The sequence below is a fragment of the Phyllostomus hastatus genome, unplaced genomic scaffold, assembly GCF_019186645.2.
Source record: "Phyllostomus hastatus isolate PE091 unplaced genomic scaffold, TTU_PhHast_1.1 phas_contig_58, whole genome shotgun sequence".
In the NCBI taxonomy this organism is placed as follows: Eukaryota; Metazoa; Chordata; class Mammalia; order Chiroptera; family Phyllostomidae; genus Phyllostomus; species Phyllostomus hastatus.
This window is the reverse complement of record NW_025333916.1, coordinates 8,885,218-8,904,362: the sequence shown is the minus strand read 5'-3', so window position 1 is coordinate 8,904,362 and position 19,145 is coordinate 8,885,218. Positions and strand designations below refer to the sequence as shown.

At 38.8% G+C, this 19,145-nt stretch overlaps 1 protein-coding gene across 1 annotated transcript in view; it reads left to right on the top strand.

Moving 5' to 3' along the window:
* The window catches only part of ADGRV1 (adhesion G protein-coupled receptor V1), a 516,573-nt gene that overhangs the window by 414,921 nt on the left and 82,507 nt on the right, over positions 1-19,145 (top strand). The gene's annotated exons all lie outside the window — the stretch shown is intronic.

The window sequence follows — 19,145 nt, the reverse complement described above, 5'->3', positions numbered from 1 at the left end:
TGCTTGTGGACACATACATGGGAGGCGCCCTAGAAAACAGCCTCCATGATGGTCTTACATGTGATTCGGAGTGCTGAAAGGGTTCAATGTTTTTGCTTCAATTCTTTATTGAGATCCTTAAAACCTGATTTCTGCCTCTTTTTTTTTTCTTTCACAAGAGAACAAACAAGCTATAGTTTGAGTCAATAGGAACCCCAAGCATTTTTATTAATGTGTGCTCACCAACAGCATGAGCCTTGTATGGTTGTTTTTATCCTCCACTCAGTGTGTATCTGTCATTTTCTGTTCACCATCTGGGATAACCAGAGGTAACACTTAGGAGCATAACACTCAAGTTCTATCTCTGCTTCATTATTTCAACTGTAGCAAAGAAGTAAGCCTATGGTGTGTTCTTGGCTATAATGCACTAGAGTTGTACATAGCCTGGACACAAATTGATCTGTGTTCAATATTTTTTCCAGAGGAATTTCTGTTCTGGATATAGTTTTGTTCAGTATTATATTGACTCAAGCTGATAAATCTTAATTTTTTTAAATCAAAACTAATATCCTTATCTCTTGATGACAATAATTTTTGAAGCTCCAGTGGTTCTTGCTACAACTTTTGTGAGAAGACATTGCTCAGTGCCCAGGGCATGCAGCCCTTTTGTTTAGAGAGACAGTGTGGTTAAGTGGCTAGAGAAGGAGACTTTGGAGCCGGACCAACTGCTTAGGTTCAAATTCTCCTTCTCCCTTTTCCTAGAGTTTGACCTTGAACAAGTTATTTAACCTCTCTGTGCCTTGATTCAAGATTGCTGTGAGGATTAAATGAATTACTGAGTTCATCCTACTCTTCTGCTCAGAAGAGTGTTTGGCACTCTAAGTAGCACTTACATGTTAGATATTTTCACAGCTGTTCCTATCTCAAAGTCTTTGTACTTGTTGTACCTTCTATCTGGAATGTTCTTCTTTCAGACATTTGCATGGCACACTATCTCACTTCAAATGTCCCTCCTCAGAGAGGCCTTTCCTGACTATCTTTTTCACTCTCTATTCCTATTCACTGCTTTATAGTCCTGATCACCACCCAATATTATATTTATTTCATCTTTCCAATTCTGTTTCTTCAAAAAGAATGTCATCTCAGTAAGGTCTGTTGTATAGCACTGTATCCCAAAAGTCTAGGACAGTGTCTGATGTATACATAGTAGGTACATGTGCTCAGCAATTATTTGATGACTGAATATATGAAGAAATTATTACAAAGTATATTTACATTAAAAATTCATTTGTATAGACAGATAAATCTTTATATCAGAACTCTCTAGAGCACAAAATAATCACAGTGACTCCAAAATGAACTAGATCCTGGTTTTAGGTTTTGTTTCCAGTGAATTGAAGAATACTGTGGTCATACCCAACACATATGAGCATCTGTAGTGATTCAGAACATAAGCCTGAACTTTCAGTTCTACTTCTCAAAGTCAATTTTGTTTTTAATATAGATAATGTTTAACATTCACTTGAAATGGAGAAAGAAAATGGTACCAGTCTAAAGATTTGAGATGTTTTTCACGCACAAAGATGGCAATATTTTCTATCGCAGATAAATTATTAAACCTTTCTCATTTACCATGGAATTAATGTGATACAGCCCTGGTTTATCCCCATAAACCTCAGTAGTGAAGAATAATTAAGTTGTCCTCAAGTCGTTTTCTATTTTTAAGCATATGGTGATACTGAAACCCCCCTTACCAAACTGTTAGTATAACTGGTTATAAAACACTGAAGAATGCAGCTGACAAATTCAGCTGGAACAAATTATAAGCAGATCTTTAAAAGACCTTCAAAGTTTGTTTTCTGTTTTTAATATTTAAAAAATAACTGAGATGGCACCATAGATAAAGGATACTGTAGTGATTTGCTATGTATTGAAAATTAGTAATAATGGATATGTATAATTAATTTCTATTTATTATTTACATCAGAATAATGTTTTGAGATGATGATATGTCACTTGTAATAACAGTGGAGGTGGAAATTGGATTTTATTGGAAGTGGAGTGCTTAGTATTTTTAACCCATGTACTCTTATATGCTTAGTGTTTCCTGAATGTGATTCTCAAAATTCACATGTTTGCTATGGATCTTTCTGGCCTACTATCTATTTAAATGCCTTGTTTGGTGATCTAGGAGGTTTCCTCCTTTCAGAGAAATTATGAAGTATAGGCTGAGTGGACTTTCTACACTTAGGTACACAGCACATTAAAACATTTTTTAAAATCTTATTTTTATAATTTCTTATGATTGTCACTTGGAATAAGGCAACCCATTTGAAATAAATAAATTAAATAAGTAAGTATTACGTTGGCAAAAAAGTCCATTTAGTTTTTTCCATAAAATAAAAACACATTTTTCATTTTTACCAATAGCTTTATTGATTTGGATATTTTGAGTATGTCAGCTATCTCCTGTATTGGCTTCTAGTGGGTAGAGGCCAGCAGTGATGCTAAACATCTTGCAATGCATAAGACAGCCCCAGAACAAAGAATTATTTGGGCAGAATATCAATAGTACCAAGAAACTTCACAAACCACTTTTGACATATTTGATCAATCATAGCACCTTCTTCATTCACTGCACAAATCTTTTTTGCATTTCAATTGCATTTTTATGTTTCTTAAAATAATAAAGCATAAAGAAAATGCATATTCTCTTCCATCTTCAATATTAAAATGACTGCACAAAATTTCCCTGATTTTGATAAGTTTTTTTAAGTTCATGCTGATATGACAGCTGTCATAATACAATGTAACAAAATTGTTTCAAATAAGGTTAAAGATAGCTAAGCACTACTAGAGCCATAGTACAGAAAAAACTAAATGAACTTTTTGGCCAACCCAATAAATGCATGCACACTACACTAAATGGCCACATGTGGACACTTGTTGCTCTGTATATTAATTGAGGCTCATTACAAAGGAATGATGGTAAGCAAATGAAATGGGTTCTAATGATATAGAAAAAAAGCAAGTTTAAAGTTTGTATCACTGGTGTCTTTTGTTTATTTTTGAAAGAAAAATCCTTTTGGGCAAGAGAAATAAACTGGGTGTAAGTGAGAAAATGATACCAGTATATGAGGTCTAGAAATACCTCATAAAAATCTGCTACAAACTTCTTAAATACCCAGTACAACTGTTTTTGCTGACATGAGTCGTGTGCTAACCTGCCAGGAAGAATTCCATATGTTCTCATGAAGATCCTACTGATAAGGAATTAGAAAAAAAATTAACCATACTCATTTGGGTGCATGTGGTGACAATTAAGATCTTTATATATTAGAAATAAAATGATAAGACTTTTTTACCTTTATAAGAAATAAAGGTATTGATTGGGTGGTATCTTGCCATGTTAAGATTAGCATTAGTCATGGGAGGACAGAAGCACGTTGATAACAACACTGGAGAACTAATATATTTTCCTATTGTTCTGAAGGACATGTCTGTGGCCCAGTTTGCTGATTAGGTCATAGAAAATCTCAGGTCTCAGTTTTGCTTTTGGACTTCTTTATACCTCTCTGACCCTCTCAGTAAAATGAGCAGTTCTCAACACTCCGGATGATCTTACCCTGTTTTATCCTCTGCCACAGCCTCATTACAGTCAGATGTAGTATGGCTTTATTTATTGGTACTGTTTCATATTTTATGTGTCTCAGTTTTCTATCTCAGATTTTAGCTGTAGTCTAAGGGAAGCTTTATTTTCTAATGTCTGTCTAATGATTTAATTTAGGATCAGGTTAAATTTAGAAGAATTAAGGAAAAACAGTGTCCGCTAGCATGCACCCTCCCTGAGGGCAAGGGCTCTGCACTGTGGCAGCTACGCCCTGCTCTAACCCTGCCGCCTTGAACAGCCTCTGGAATTTAATGAATGCTCAATAAATAGTATTAAATAAAAGAATGAAGGTAATAATGCTTGCCTTATGGATTTGTCATAAGGATTAAACTAAAAATTGCATGCAAAAGTACCCAACACACCTACTGTGGGGTATGAAATCCCAAAACCCTGAAAGGGCTCGTATGGAACCCTGAAATGTCAAACCTGGCTTTTACATATATGACTTTCATGACATAAATTGGGAGATACTTATTAAATGCATGTTTTACATATGTTCGACTTGTAAAAAATATATTCAGTGTCCTAGTTTTTGTAATGAGAGAATTTTTAACAGTGATGAGAACCTCATTACGATTCCACTAGCAGTTGGCCTCACCTTTGGCTAATGGGAGCTTTTCTCATATAAAAGATGGAAAACCATCTTACACATTTTACCTACCTGTAGAGTGATAACTACCAGTGCTTTTATTTGACCAGTACTTCAGTGGTGTTTGTTTGATAATGATAACACCTAAACTAGAGAAAGAAATTTCTGGCTTGGCTTGGCTTTTTTAAAATTAATCTCAAAGTAGGCCAGAGATGGTGAGTGCTTCACCTGGAACTCTCAGCAGTGCAGGTATTAATGTCAGGGCCTCTGCATTGAGTTTTTAAGAGGACTGAAGAAAGGAGTTACAAAGAATAAGACACCTGATTTTTATTTAGCATGGACGATAGCCTGACAGCCTCTATGTTTTCTTAACCTTTCTCCTTAAAAAGATGCTTCTTGGAATCTAACTATCAAAACCTGCACCGTAGTAGCATTTAACGGATGTACTATAGTGTTTTGCACTCTGGTTTTGTTGATAGCGTTGAAACACAGGAGAAGGTATGCCATGTTTTTTATAAATGTCTACCTACTAATTAGTGGCTGTGCTGCTGTTGGGCTGTCAGTGGGGCCCAGCCCTTGGGCCTAGCATTTTAAATATCTTGTGTCTTGTTAAAGATATCTACGTCGTAGCCCTGGCTGGCGTAGCTCAGTGGATTGAGCGTGGGCTGGGAACCAAAGTGTCCCAGGTTCGATTCCCAACTAGGGTACATTCCTGGGTTGCAGGCCATAACCCCCAGCAACCACACATTGATGTCTCTCTCTCTCTCTCTCTCTCTCTCTCTCCCCCCTCCCTTCCCTCCCTAAAAATAAATAAAATCTTAAAAAAAAATTTAAAAAAAAAGGATGTAAAAAAAAAAAGATATCTACGTCAGTCAGAGTCCAGTTATAGTTTGGGAAGAATTTCAATTTAACAATAAAGGACACATTCACATTGAAATGATAGGAGAAAAAGCAGTGCTAAGAGGCCTCTTTTCCTTCTAAACATATTGCTTCTTCAGTGTGTTTTGGTTTGCTATTTTCATTCAATATTAGTGCCCCCTTCAGTTGTTAGGTTTTAATTAGTTTCAGGCTAACCAAGAAAAGTGGAATCTTTTTGAGGAGTGTTGAGTTATTTTAGCTCTACACTACTTCCCAAGCCCCTCCACTCAGCTTTAACTTCATGGATCATATCTTGTGGTCAACGTAAGAAATATCCAAACCTGTAAGAATTTTTATGAGTTTACTTGAGCCAAACTGACAACAATTGCCGGGAACCAAAATCTCGATGAATTGAGAAAATGCTCTGGAAAATGGCAGTTTTACTACTTCTTTTATACATCAGACTCAAAGGAAAAGACTTAAGGGAGTTGCAAGAAATCCATTGGTGATCAATTACAGAGGCAGGAGAAAGCAAAAGGAAAGGGGAACCTCTGGGATTGAACAAAAAGTAAAATGAACACACATTGTTCTTTTACATTTGTGGGAATCTGATAGTTAACAATTAACATGATGATAATAACAACGAAGGGGTTTGTGGTCTCTGCTCTAGTGTGGTAGTTGTGCTTTGAGGGGTCCAGAAAAAATGGAAATTACTTTGATATTCTGAAGGTATGTTATCAGGTATGTGAGCATAGATGCAAAAAAAAAAAAAAGATATCAGACAGGCTCAGTTAAAGATTGACCTTTGTTAGGGAAAAATACTGCTCCAAGACATGACTACCCACCATAAACCACTTTTATAGAAAGTTTTAATTTCAGACCACTGTATGTGGTCAGTTTAGGTGTCCAAGTTCATAAGGTGGCCATGTAGGCCTCCCTTGAGCTTGTCAGGTTTAGTATGTGGCCCCTTTTCATTGTCATTTTCATTGGATTGAAGGGTCCAGAGAAGAGAGCATTGATTTGGTGACTGCTTCCTTCCTCCTACAGCTGTGATTCCTGGATTGTCTAAAGCTCTTTTGAAATTCTTGCGGAACAGCTCTCCTGAGTTTTCCTTCATAAGTATCATTCACACAGACTGTACTGGAGGGGCTGTGGAATGATGTGTCCTCTTCCCCACCCCCCCAACCCAGGCCTTTTTTCCTAAAGTTAGTCAAATACACAGTTCATGTATCAATAGACCAGTTAAGCCTGTCATGTAATTCTATGTGGCTATTAATTCTTATTCTTACCCCCCAAAATCAAAGCATATGTACCAATCTTTGTCCTTGAAATTTTTATAGCCCCAGGGGAAGAACAAAGACTAATCATAATTATGTTACCTTCCTGAAAATCTCACGCCATGCTTCCCCTTTTAAGAACACAGATGATTCCTGAACCAACAGGAAACAAAGCTGAGAAAGTTTTGAACCTTGTCCCCCCGCCCCTTTTTTTGTCATTGTCTGGGAAAGGGAGTACGGCTTTCCCGGATGGTCCAAATCATTTTCCTATCAGGTCACTTAAGTAACAAATGTTGTTCTGGATCCTCATCTTATTTCTTTATTGGCAACAATTATTTCACTGTTCAACTCTCCCACACATAATAGCTCACTCCTTCCTTTGAGTTCTCACCATGCTCCAGGTGGTCAGGCTATCACTCTTAACATATCACATTAAGATTTGGCATAAGCCACACTGTCACACTAAACTCTGATATTCTCCAGGTCAGGAGGCATGACTTACTCCTCATGTATGCCCAGAGCATAGCAAGCAGCATGCACATTGTTACTTAATAAATGCATGTTAAATAAATGAACACCAGTCTTATGAAAGTCAGTACTGAGTTTTCTGTGAATATAAGATCAAGAACATGGTCCGTTACGTTGACACAGTAGCCATGCTGTTCCCGTATTGGCAAGAGTTGTACTTCTCTTGAATGACTATGTAAGAGTGGTGTGTATTTGTTGTTGATGAAAGAATACCCAGCATATAAAAACATTTTGCAAGAGTTTGTTTGAACCAAAATTTTGAAGACATGTCTAAAAGCAAAATCTCAACATATTAAGAAAATGCTCCTGAGAATGGCAGTTTTGCATTTCCTTGAATCAGAAGGCATTTAGAATCAGAAGAGAAAACATAAAGTAGGTTCATGAGATCCACTGGTGGTAGATTAAGGAGGTATAATAAAGCAAAGCAGGAAAATCTCTAGAATTGGAAAAACAGCAAAATGGAGAAACACATAACTTATTTTACATTGTGGGGTACAGGGTAGTTAACATTTAACATTTATAGCACATAGAGATGGTATGCGGGGAACAAAATAATGAGGGATTCTCTGCTCTGGCTCCTGTGGTTGTGCCTTTGAGGGGTCTAGAAAAATATCACTCTGACATTTCAAAGGTGTGTTATCCTATGCATAAGAACAATGGACAGATGTTACTTAAGATAAAGACTGACCTTTGCTGAGGAAGCTCCAGGCCTGGGACGTGACCACCTGCCATGGACTATCCAGTTAGGAATTTCTGATCAGACCATCCTGCCTGGTTAGGTCACTGAGCTTGTCAGGCCTGCTATGTGGCCTGCTGAGCTTGCCAGATTCATTACATAGCCTCTATTTCATTTACTCTGTGTGTGTGTGTGTGTGTGTGTGTGTGTGTCTGACACACCTGCTAAGAGAAAGCAAACTAGGATGAAGGTATACTCATATTTTTTAAGCAAATTATATTTTGGTACCCCACTCCTGGTTCAGTCTTAGTTTAATTTATTCTATCTTATATGGAATATATGCCTTTAATAGCTATTTAGAAAGCTTTAGAGAATATCAGTTCAACTTTAGTATTTTATAGGAATAATTAATAAGCATTTCTTTTTTGGTGATGAGGAAAATAGGGGGGAACCATCATGAGGCTGTTATTTACTGCTATCCAGATACTAAAGTAACAGAATAGGAACCCATGACAAAGTGGCCTCAACTGCGAAAGACAGTGTCTTCAGGCTTCCAAGTACAGGAATGGAGCTGTGAAAGTGCAGCTTAGCCGTGGTAGAGGAGACGTGAGGTGGTGTGCGTTCCCATGCCCTTCAAAGCAGCAGCCTCCGAGAAACACATTCCTGTGCACTGAGCAGTGAGGTAATCTGCATCCTGACATAGAAACTCACACCTCACAGTGCCTCACACTCCAAGTTAAAATCATCACAGTGATTTTAACTTGGAGATTTAGATTTAAATTTAGGTCACCTTGGCAGAACCATATGCACAGTTAAACACATACATTTAAAAGATTGTATATCTTTCTTGCTTTCAAATGACTGAATAGTGACCCAGAGCCTTGCATATAAGTCACTGCTATGGGTGTTCAAGGAAGTGCTTGCTCTTAGGAGAAATGGTGTTAGACATTTGGCTAGAGGTGATGGAGACTTTGTGGATAAGCTTCCTGTTGCAGGAAATCAATGATGTTAACCAAATACTTGGTATCCTGTTAAATGGAATATGAATACAGTTAAATGCCATGTATAATTTCTATACCTAAGTAAGCACTACAGTGTCTTAGCAAAGTAATTAAAGCAATGCATATGACCCTGGCCTGTATGGCTTAGTTGGTTGGGTGTCATCCCATGAAGCAAAAGGTTTCAGGTTTGATTCCTGATCAGGGCACATGCCTGGGTTGTAGGCCTGGTCCTCTGTTGGGGTGCGTGCATGAGGCAACTGATCGATGTTTCTTTCTTGCATTGATGTTTCCCTCCCTGTCTTTCTCCCTACCTTCCCCTCTCTAAATAAATAAATAAAATATTTTTTTAAAAAAGCAATGCATATGCTAATGTGAATGATAATGGCTAAGCTTTATTGAGTCCTACGTGCTAGGCACTATGCTGAGCATTTTAGTCAAATTAATTTCATTTAATTCTCACAACACATTTATGAAAAAAAATAGATTTTATTTTTATTTTGTAGGCACGTGTACTGAGGCTCAGAAGTAATTTCACTGGCCCATATTACACAGGCCAGTGTATCACTGCCATACTAAATAGCAGGGCCAGGTTCAAAGCCAGGCCTATCTGATTGAGAGTCCACATCTGTAAGCACTTCTCTTTCTTACTCTCTGTTTTGTGAACTCATCATATTCTTTCTGTCTTTAATTTAGAATATTCCAGACAGTAGTGGGTTTTGATACATTTCCACCCATAATCAAACCCAATTCCATTAGTGTCTGTACTTGGTCATGGCAGGCAGTAGACTCTTTAAGCAAGTGTTTGAGAGGAAGTGATTTCTCCTGACTTCTTTCTCTCCACATACCTGAGCAGTAGGCCTCCCATTAGTTATGAAGAATAGTACTGACACTGGGTAAGATTTTGTCATCTGAGAATACACGCTTCTTTCCCAGATAACATGAATATCACACTCCTGAGTTTTCAGCATATTTTGAAAATTATTTCATTTATGGCACATTAAACTTTTTTATTTGAAGTAAGAGAGAACAGGAAACTAGTATACCACAATAAAGGGAAGTGTGTAAAGACAGCCCATCTCTACAATTAAGAAGTTTGGCTAACCCTGGCTGGGTGGGTCATTTGGTTGGAGCATCACCTATGCTCTAAAAGGTTGCAGGTTCATTCCCCGGTTAGGGCACAGACCTAGATTTTAGGTTTGATCCCCTGTTGGGGCATGTGTATGGGAAATAACCAGTCAAAGTTTCTCTCTCACATCGATGCCTTTCCCTCTCCCTTTCTCCCCTTCCTCTCTCTCTAAAATCAATAAACATATCAAAAAGAAGAGGGAGCAGTTTGGCTACAATTAAGAAACTTAGCCCAGAATCTTTACTGCATGTCATTAGATCATGGTGTTTTTTTCAGTGAGAAGAAATTAAGAAAGTTCATGGAAAAGATAGCCGTAAGATTTTAAGGCAGGTTTTGGACTATTTGAATTTTTTTTACATTCATGATTATTCTCAGAAGTTACCATTACTCTGCTGCTCCCATTTCATTTTACTGCCCTGAAATCCTGTTGTTGAAACTATAGGACTTGAAAATAACAGGAACATCCTGTTGTCAAAAATAAATTCCTTATGATAAAATATTGATTCAACTGAAGCCAAATTTTTTTCAGAGAGGGGAAAGGGCCTCAGTGGGAGGGGGGCTTATGAATGACAGAATGCCATTTTGGATTCCTTGTCCTTTCCAGATTTCTTTGTTATATCTCTAAGTGAATGAAGTTTATTCTTTTGTGTGAATTTTTATGTTTTGTAAAAGTTTTAATGGGATGTCATTAAAAACATTCATGGAGGAATGTGCGGTCTGTGCTGCTGAGATGATTACTATCAAGTGTTGTATTCCAAAATATGCATGTTCAGTCCCCTGCCCTTGGGGATTCATATGCGAAGTAAGATGAAACACTGGGGACACTTCCTAAAAAGGGGATTTTTAAATTAGCAGAGTATGGCCCCTGAAAATATTCTGAATTATTTTTCTCCTGAGTCTGATTTACATTTCAGAGCCTCATTTAGAGCATTGACCTAGGAGTTTAGACAACCAGGCTCTGGGCAAACCTGGCATCTTGGGTTTTTTACCCTTAAAATGGGAAGCAGGATGGGATGACCTCTACTATCCCTTCTAGTTCTGAGATCCTATGGAAAAGAAAATGTTTACTGAAAGGAGGAAGTCCAGTTGTCTTTCAGATAGGCCGCGCAGGTTGATGGGGACATGCACAATGCCTGTCTTCCAGCAGTCAGCACTGGGGTCCTCCAGCAGAGTGCAGGCTTCTGAGAGGCTAGAAACTCTCCCTCTTCTAGAAAACTGTCAGTAATTGGCCTTTTCCTTCTGATTGCTTTCTTCTAGGAGGCTTTGGGAGTGGGGGGAAGCAGGGAGGGGGACAGGAGTATGGCAGGGAAGAAACTCAGTTCAAATCCCTAAAGAAGCCCCTGAACCAACAACAGCTCAGTGCACTGCTACTGACGCTTCTGAGCCACACTGGCCCATCAGCCTGCGGTGGTGCCATCGTGCTGTTGCACTTCCTTGACTCTCAGCTGCCTCTATATGAATGGCTCATAACTACCTTCACTTTTCAAATTGGAACTAAGTCTCAACAACTAGGTCTTCAGAAACACACATGAGTCATGGGGAAAAGCAGCAAAGGGAAACTTTTCCTTCTTCCCCTCCTGCAGAGCTGCTGTGCACGTAGCACATCGTCTGTGTGCACGGATGAATCACATTAAACATCTGCTGACTGATAAGGAACTCAAGAGAAGAAGCTGGTCTCCCTGCCCACAATTGACAGTGCTGAATCTACTGTTCAGCTCCATCCCCCTCCTTTTTTTTTTTAAAGCACAGGTTTAGTCTTGTACATACATAAGAGGATTTAGCACTTAGTAATAGGTGATAATAACAAGCATAGCTATCCTATATTGAGTGTCTACAGCTTACCAAGCTCTGCTCCAAGAGCATTATATGTATTGACTCATTCAGTTCTCACTACACTCCTATGTGGTAGATGCTATTTTTCTCTCCATGTTATTTTTTCAGGAAATTGAGGTTTGGACAAGTTCAATACTGGCCCAAATCACAGAACCATTCTGGGGTTGACCCAAATAGTATGGTTCCAGAGCACTTGTGCCTAGCAGTACACTTCTTTTCTTAAGGCAGTGAGATCCTAATCCAACTAGAAGCTTCTACCCACTCTGCCCTAGTCCCACACCTACACCCTCCATAGCAACATCATTTCCTTTTGAGATTCTTTACATAAGTCACAAAAAGATCCCTTTGTATCCACCTATCCAGTGCCTGGTTTAGGGCTGTCCAACTAAGGCATTTTACAAAGTTGCTTCCTCAACATTCAGGTGTGAGCCAATCCTTAAGATTTCCAAACTTCAAGGAAAGTGAAATATGTTGTTTACCCATCAAAACTGGGGATTTCCCATAGAGTGAATAGAATTTTGGCCTTCATATCCTTTAATCACTTTTACTCCCCTTTTCTGAAAATAATTCATGACCTCTATCTCATTTTTCCTAGGTATTTTGGTTCGTGTTTTTAAACCTTTTTAAGATTTTTTAGATATCACTCACATGTTAGCAGTGTAGTATGGGGTTTCATAATGTTCTTATATTGTTGCATTGTATTTTTCTTGCTCCAAGATCCTTCAGGGAAGGTGTTATGCCTTTATCATTTCTTAAGTCCCCAGCTGTAATTGCAACATTTTAGGGCATATTAAAATTCTCAATAAATACTAATTAATACTAGTATTGTTGACCAGCCTTAGCAACCACTTAGTATGAACATATAAAGGGTGTTTAGATATCTTAAAACAACCCATCTTTGCTGTGCTAACCCATTACTCAGTGAAGACCAACATCCTGAAATATCTGTTCAATAAAAAATTCAGTATATCAAGGTTGAGGTGGGCTTAGCAACAAAGCTGGCTGTCGGAGCTGAGACATAACTATGTTATGTACAACTTAAGATAATGACCTTAATATTATTGACAATATAACTTCATCTGCTCACTTTCTTGTTTTCTCAATAGTTAAAAGTTAACCCTATTATTTTCAGGATTTTAAAATTAAAATTTTGCTAATAGGACAAGGAAGTGTATAGTGTATTTTAAACAGTATGACTACGATTAACAGTCTCTCTAAGATTTCAAGTCATGCTTAGGGACATCAGTTATTATAGTGTGCTGTAAATGTTAGCGTGAGGACAGATGATACAAGGTGTGCTATGACTGAGTTTGCACTCCTGCAGGGAATGCTCTAGAAGTGTTTTCTTGGAGCATTTGCTACTTTCACACAGAGCCAGAGTAATCTGTGGGTCTCATCTCCAGTACAATGTGATGTGATTACTGTTCAGTAAAAGGTGGTAAATAATTATCAGTGGGACTATCCTGCTACCAAGTGACTTTTGCCTCTTTGAGAAATGATCACTGTTGCTGTCAGGATTTGTGCCACTTACAATGTCTATATCCTTAGCAGAGTGGCCCACAGTGACTCTTGTCAGCATAAACCCACACTTCTACCTTTCTTATGTTTTTTGTGGGAGATTCAAGTGTGTCACAAGTATTTGGGGAGAGAGTACTTCAAAGCCTACAAAAGCTTTCATCAGGAAAAAGAAATAACAGTTATGCTAATATGACACATGTTCCCCCCCCCGAATTTCTTCTTAGCTATCCCTAAGTGCTTTGAGTTTATTGAAATAAACACAGATTGAAATCACAAATAATAAAAATTGCATCTCCAACATTAACCTAAGACCAGAAAGTACGGCATCCTGCCTGTGTGAGAAGGGGTCGGCCCCACCTGAAGCTGCTTTCTGGTCGCTGATCATCCTCTTGAGAACCATTGTACTCCGTGAAATCATAGTCACAAGTGGGCAGAGAAAGGGTGCAAAAGGCAAAATTTTGGGGACAATAATCTTATATTCTTGTGCTCACATCTGTGAATCTATGTTTTTATACAATTATAAAAACCTATAATTTTACCATCTTCAGATGCAAAAATGTGGTATGAGTCTTCAAAAAAACAACTGACAGCCATTCATTCCTCAACTTGGTGAACAAAGAGTAAGAGCAGGAGTGAACAAAGAGTAAGAGCAGGACACGTTGGAGCGCTGGAAGGCAATGACATTGTTCGGTACCAAACAACTTTGTTTTACGAGAGCATAGAGCATTCGTGCATGCATAAAATAACAAGTCAGCCTGACCTTGTTCATTCTGATGAAATTCTGAAGGGGCTTGATTCACAGGAACCTACCTGGAGTGAATTGGTAGACTGATTTCAACAGTATCATCATGTTGTTCAGGGAACTGATTGTTCAGACTTGAGTTTCTTGGATAAAGAAAAAGCCAAAGTAAAGGTCATTTGAGGTATCATGGTTGTCAGACTTTTTTTATCAACTCTCTCTAACCTGTTAATACTCTGAGTTTGTTATTCGTCTTTGGAACTTATGTGTAAATACATTTTACCTTTTATGAGCCTGGGATGTAGGTAACTGTCTTATTCACCAAGAGCTAATTATTTGCAATACAGGACTGTGTTTCAGAGTATATAGTATATCTGACTACTTTAAAATTTTAGACAGTTTAATGGTTAGTTAATGTTTGTTCACATTTTTCTTTGTTCCATCTTTTCAAGTAATATAAGCATATAGATATATGACAAGTGCTAAAGATGAGCCTACTTCTCATTTTTCAGTCCTTTGGCTTCTTCTGAGGCAGATGTAATGCACAGAGTTAGAGCGCATAGCTAACCACAGCGTGGAGTGAGCTCCTGAAACTGATAGACACAGCTGAGGTACTCTGTCTGCCACCTCTTCAAAACCAGCATTGTTTTAAAGCACAGTTGTGTATTCACTTTCTCTTTGTCACCCATTCACTAGCACTGTTTGAACTGTTGCCATTACAGTTGCATGTAAAAACCCACTAAAGGTACTTCAAGCAAAGGAGCCTTGTGTACCCCACAGGCATTCTCATGAACATTCAAATGCTGAAGTAAGGTATAGTTGGACCTCACATCAAGGCCACACACTTCATGTCTCAGAGATCACAGGATCTCTTGCTTGTGAGTGTCTGAATGCTCCTCCTAACTACCACTCTTCTCCCCACTTTGTCCACTTCTTCTGTATACTCATGTATTTACTCCAGGATGGCTGTTTGCTCTAAATTTGTATTGGCTCTAGTGCCTGCCACTAACTGGAAATCTCTGTAGCAGATTCTCAAAGCTAATTAGCTCAGCCAAACTTGTAGTGCAGAGTCACTAAGGTATAAGGCAAGTCAGAAGAGTGGTCATCTTTGGGTCAGGTGTATATCTCACAGCTAACCACTGCTGCCTAGGGTGATCTGTGCATGGGGAGTGGGGACAGAGATACATGGTTCATGGGATTGTGTTTTTCAGAAACCTTGAGCAGTGTGGGCAACTGAAGAGCATGCTTATTGCACCCACTCAAGAAACCTTCCTTCAAGCGTTGTTTCTGTGCAGCAGGATTGAATATTTACCTCCCACCCATGCCTACCACAGCCCAGCACACCCCTTGTTTCAGTCCACCAGTCTGCTGATCTGTTATGTCCTCTCTCACTTTATTTACCAGTTCTCTGCTTTCCTGCAGTCAGTGCTCAGGTTGCTAATCCCAGGCTTCTAAATATGACAGACCTCTGCTTCTCTATCCCTTTTGCTTCCTGCTGCTTTTCTTTCTCTCTGGTTCTTCAGGCTGCTGGGATCACCATGTGCTATCTGATTCTCCTTCAGGGTACACAGTCCCATGGCGTTACTGCTAAAGAGATGTAAAGATGAGTTAATTACATTAATCCACATCACATCCCTTGAGTGTACTAGAAGAACACTTCTCAAACTTTCAATGTGCACATGAAACAACTGGGGGTCTTGTTAAGATGTAGTCTCAGAAGCTCTGTCAGAGGATGTGAGATTCTGCATTTTTAACAGGTTCCCAGGTAGTACTGATGATGCTGATGGAAGAGCAACACTTTGTATAGGAGACTAGATCCTGATGCACTGTGTATATATCATAAATATAATCTGCTTGATGTGAGGGGCCCTGCATTAGGCATCTTTATGTACCCTTCCACATCCAGCACTGTACCTGGTTGTGAGAGATACTGAAATGTTGCTTGGATTTTGATCAAACTGAGCAGACCTGAAATACAGAATTTTCTGTGCCTACTTTTTTTTTAAGTAAGTAGCTTTCAAACACTGCTAAAAATCAATTGAATCAATGCACATTTCTTAAGGGTCTTTTTATGCAAAGCACTAGGAGAAATATAAACAAAAACAAATTATAGCCCCTGTCCTCAAGGAGAACACTGGCATGCTTACTACTAACTCTAATATATCTTTACTAGAATTGTGGAAATAATTTTAAAAGTGCCGAGGTAGCAGTGAAGGCAAATTAGCCTGTTTATGCTACTAGCAATTTGACCTTATGTAAGTTAGGTGTCATTTTTCCATGTGTACAAAGAGGCTGATGGGATTGTTGTGGTATTTATGCATGGTAATGCATGTAAGGATTGAGTTTCATTCCTGGCACATAGTAAATGATCCCCTCTGGGGTTTCTTGTAGTGGTGGTGGTAGTAAGTGTCGTAGTAGCAATATTTACTGTACTCTTCATTATCCAACCAATTTGGTTTAGGAAATACCTTGTTCCTTTCCTTCCTCTCTACATCTATCTATTATACTAATGTTTAATTTCATTTTGTAGGGCTTATCTGCAATGTAATCTTAACTTTGTTTATGTTTAACGTTTAAGCTGAAAAGAAAGTGTATTTTAGGATATAGTCTGTTTCCGTTGGTGTGAAAACTGCTATGTACACTGTAATAGAAGGACAGAAAGAATGTATTTTCCTACCTTGAGTCTGCTTAAACCCAAACTGTGATTCTTCTCCTCACTCTAGTGACTTCATAAACTTTATTTTCCAGTGGAGAAGACAAACTTGGTTGAGGCAACAAATGTAACTTTTGATGTAGATGCCATCGTTAACAAAATTTTAAGGAGACCTACCTGGGGGAGGTTGGCACATGAGTCTATGAACCATAACTATTGTCATTGTCTTATTGAGGAGAAGTACTTAGTTAAAAAGAAGACCTTGGAAATAAACATTTATTATTCTTCTACTACCTGGGTCCTTTTTCATTATCTGTGTAACCCAGATGTCAGCTGCCTGAATGTCTTCAAGTCCTCTAGTCTACTAGGGTCAACTTCTTTAAAATAGAATTCAAATGGACTCAAATCACAGTCACACATACAGAGAGTTCCCAGTGTCTTTCCCAATATTTTCAGCAGTTGTAAGTGGAGGTTCTGTCTCTCCTGGTCTTTGCTTCTGAGCTTCTTCTTATGCTCATTTCATACAGGAATAAAGAAACTGAATTACCCCGTGCCATCAACATAACTTTTTTTTTTACTCAAGTTAGATAATGCAAGTGAAAACACTTCAATAAGGATAAGGCACTACCTAGGGGAAGTAATAATCTTACCAAATTAGAAAGTGACATAAGGCATTGTAAAGGCTCCAAGCTACCCTTGGAAGAGGAAAAACTGAAGGTAATGAAATAGTATCTGTTTGTTTCATCTGGCTAAAAATAGAGAAATGTTGAAATCCTGACAAGATTTTGAAATAAATTAGGACAGTCTGTGACTTATAATAAGAAAGAAAATTTGCCCATGAAAGTTTAAAAGGGAATGGCAAAAGTTACTCATTTGATTGTAAGAACCCCGCAGAACATTCAGCACCAAGACAGAGAGAGGGGTCACTAGAGTGCTTTGAAGCTAGATGAACTGGTAATTACAAGGAACACACGTTCCTCGCCCTTTTTAAGAAGTAGAGCCACATGGTCCTTGTCTCATGTTCTGGTAACTGCCAGCTCTGTGCTGAAGCCACGGCTGCCGGCTGGTAATCAGCTGCTTCCACAGCCCTCCTGTGTGCGCAGGGTTCAGTCCACTCCTTGCTTGCACTACGTTCAATTTTTCCAAGAATGTGTCTATAACTTTATTTCAGAAACTCTTCCTAACATGATATTCATAGTTTCCTAACTGCCACATCACTTCCCTGTGATCTAATCCTCAAACTACTTGGATGTACATCTTACCCGTTTGGACTGAAGGAAATTCTGATTGATGAGGTCTTTTTATTCCCCTTTCAAGGTTAGTTGCCTGGCACCTTAATCCCTAGGAAAGGTAATGCATAATAAAGCAGGACAGTTTTGTTGCAGGGAGACTGGGATGGAGTCACAGCTGAGCAGGACTGGACGAGGGGTAGACCCCACAGTACTGCAGTGCCTGAGCTAGACTGGAGAGCTAGCAGGGCTGCTGACAGGAACAAGCACGCTGGGGGCCTAACCCTCCTCCTTAATGATCTACCCAGGTTGAGGGCACAGAGGACAAACTTAGGGCCCTCTCAGCAGCCCGGTACTTATGAGAGGCCATGACTTGTGGGGCTCTGAAGATACACAGGGGAGGTGGGGAGAAAGGGGTCAGTTCAGGATTGGATAATTTTCCTGTTCCTTTCTCTGAAAGAATGGGCCAGGGTGGCTAAGCCATCGTGCAAGCAGGAGGAATTGCAAAGGCGATTTTTAAGAGCAACAACACTAAAGGAGTTTCCTTCTCTTCCTGCCTGCCAGCCAGTGCAGACATGCCTGGTTAGTGCCAGCCTCCTGGGGGCCCACTTGGCCCGTTTTATTGTTTAACCAGGGTGGTGCACCATTAGTTGGGGTTCTGCTTTCAAAGGTCATCCTCTGAATCTAAAAAAAGAAAGGTTTTAGAAAGGGACTTCAAACAGAGAAGTGGGAACCAAATGTGGTCAGGCACTGAAAAGCTGTATGTGGTTGGAGTCAAACCTGCACCCTAGTATTCTGTAAAACATGTCTATTACTCCTAGAGTACTCAAAATAGATTCAGTAACTCTCACCAGTTCACATCCTAAAACTAACTGGTGATACTGTGATGACATTTTTCAAGGTAAAAATAGAGCAGTGAAGCTTGTGTTTCTTCTTCAGTGTCTGCGTTTGTCTAAGCACCTCTAGGCCAGTGTATGGCAGTGATGCCATAATTCAGATGAAAACAATAGAAAAAATCATTTGAAGCCAAAATACACAGAAATGACTAGCCAACATGACCACTATTTTTAGTGCAGAAATATATTCAAGATCATTAATATTTGCTTGTTTTATTTAATCATGTGCCTTTTACCTGGAAGATATGGGTGCATACAGATGAGTGCACAGAGAAGGACTCAGCTTTGTGCCATCCAAATTAAATTCTAAAAGCCAGGAAATTCATCATTCTGACATATCTTTGCAGATGCAGAATACAAGTTGAAATATCTCTCGAAATGTTTCTCATTTACAAGAGGAATCCATTTAGCAAATCATGTTAATTAGAAATAGTACCTGAGTAAGGTCTTTAATAATGTGTCTCTTTTTAAACATAAAATTGAGGGGCTATTTTACCAAGTTGCAAGAATGGATGTTTCCCCTGGCTACCTATGTTTTGGATTTTGAGGTTTTCTTTTAAACAGGCTATATTT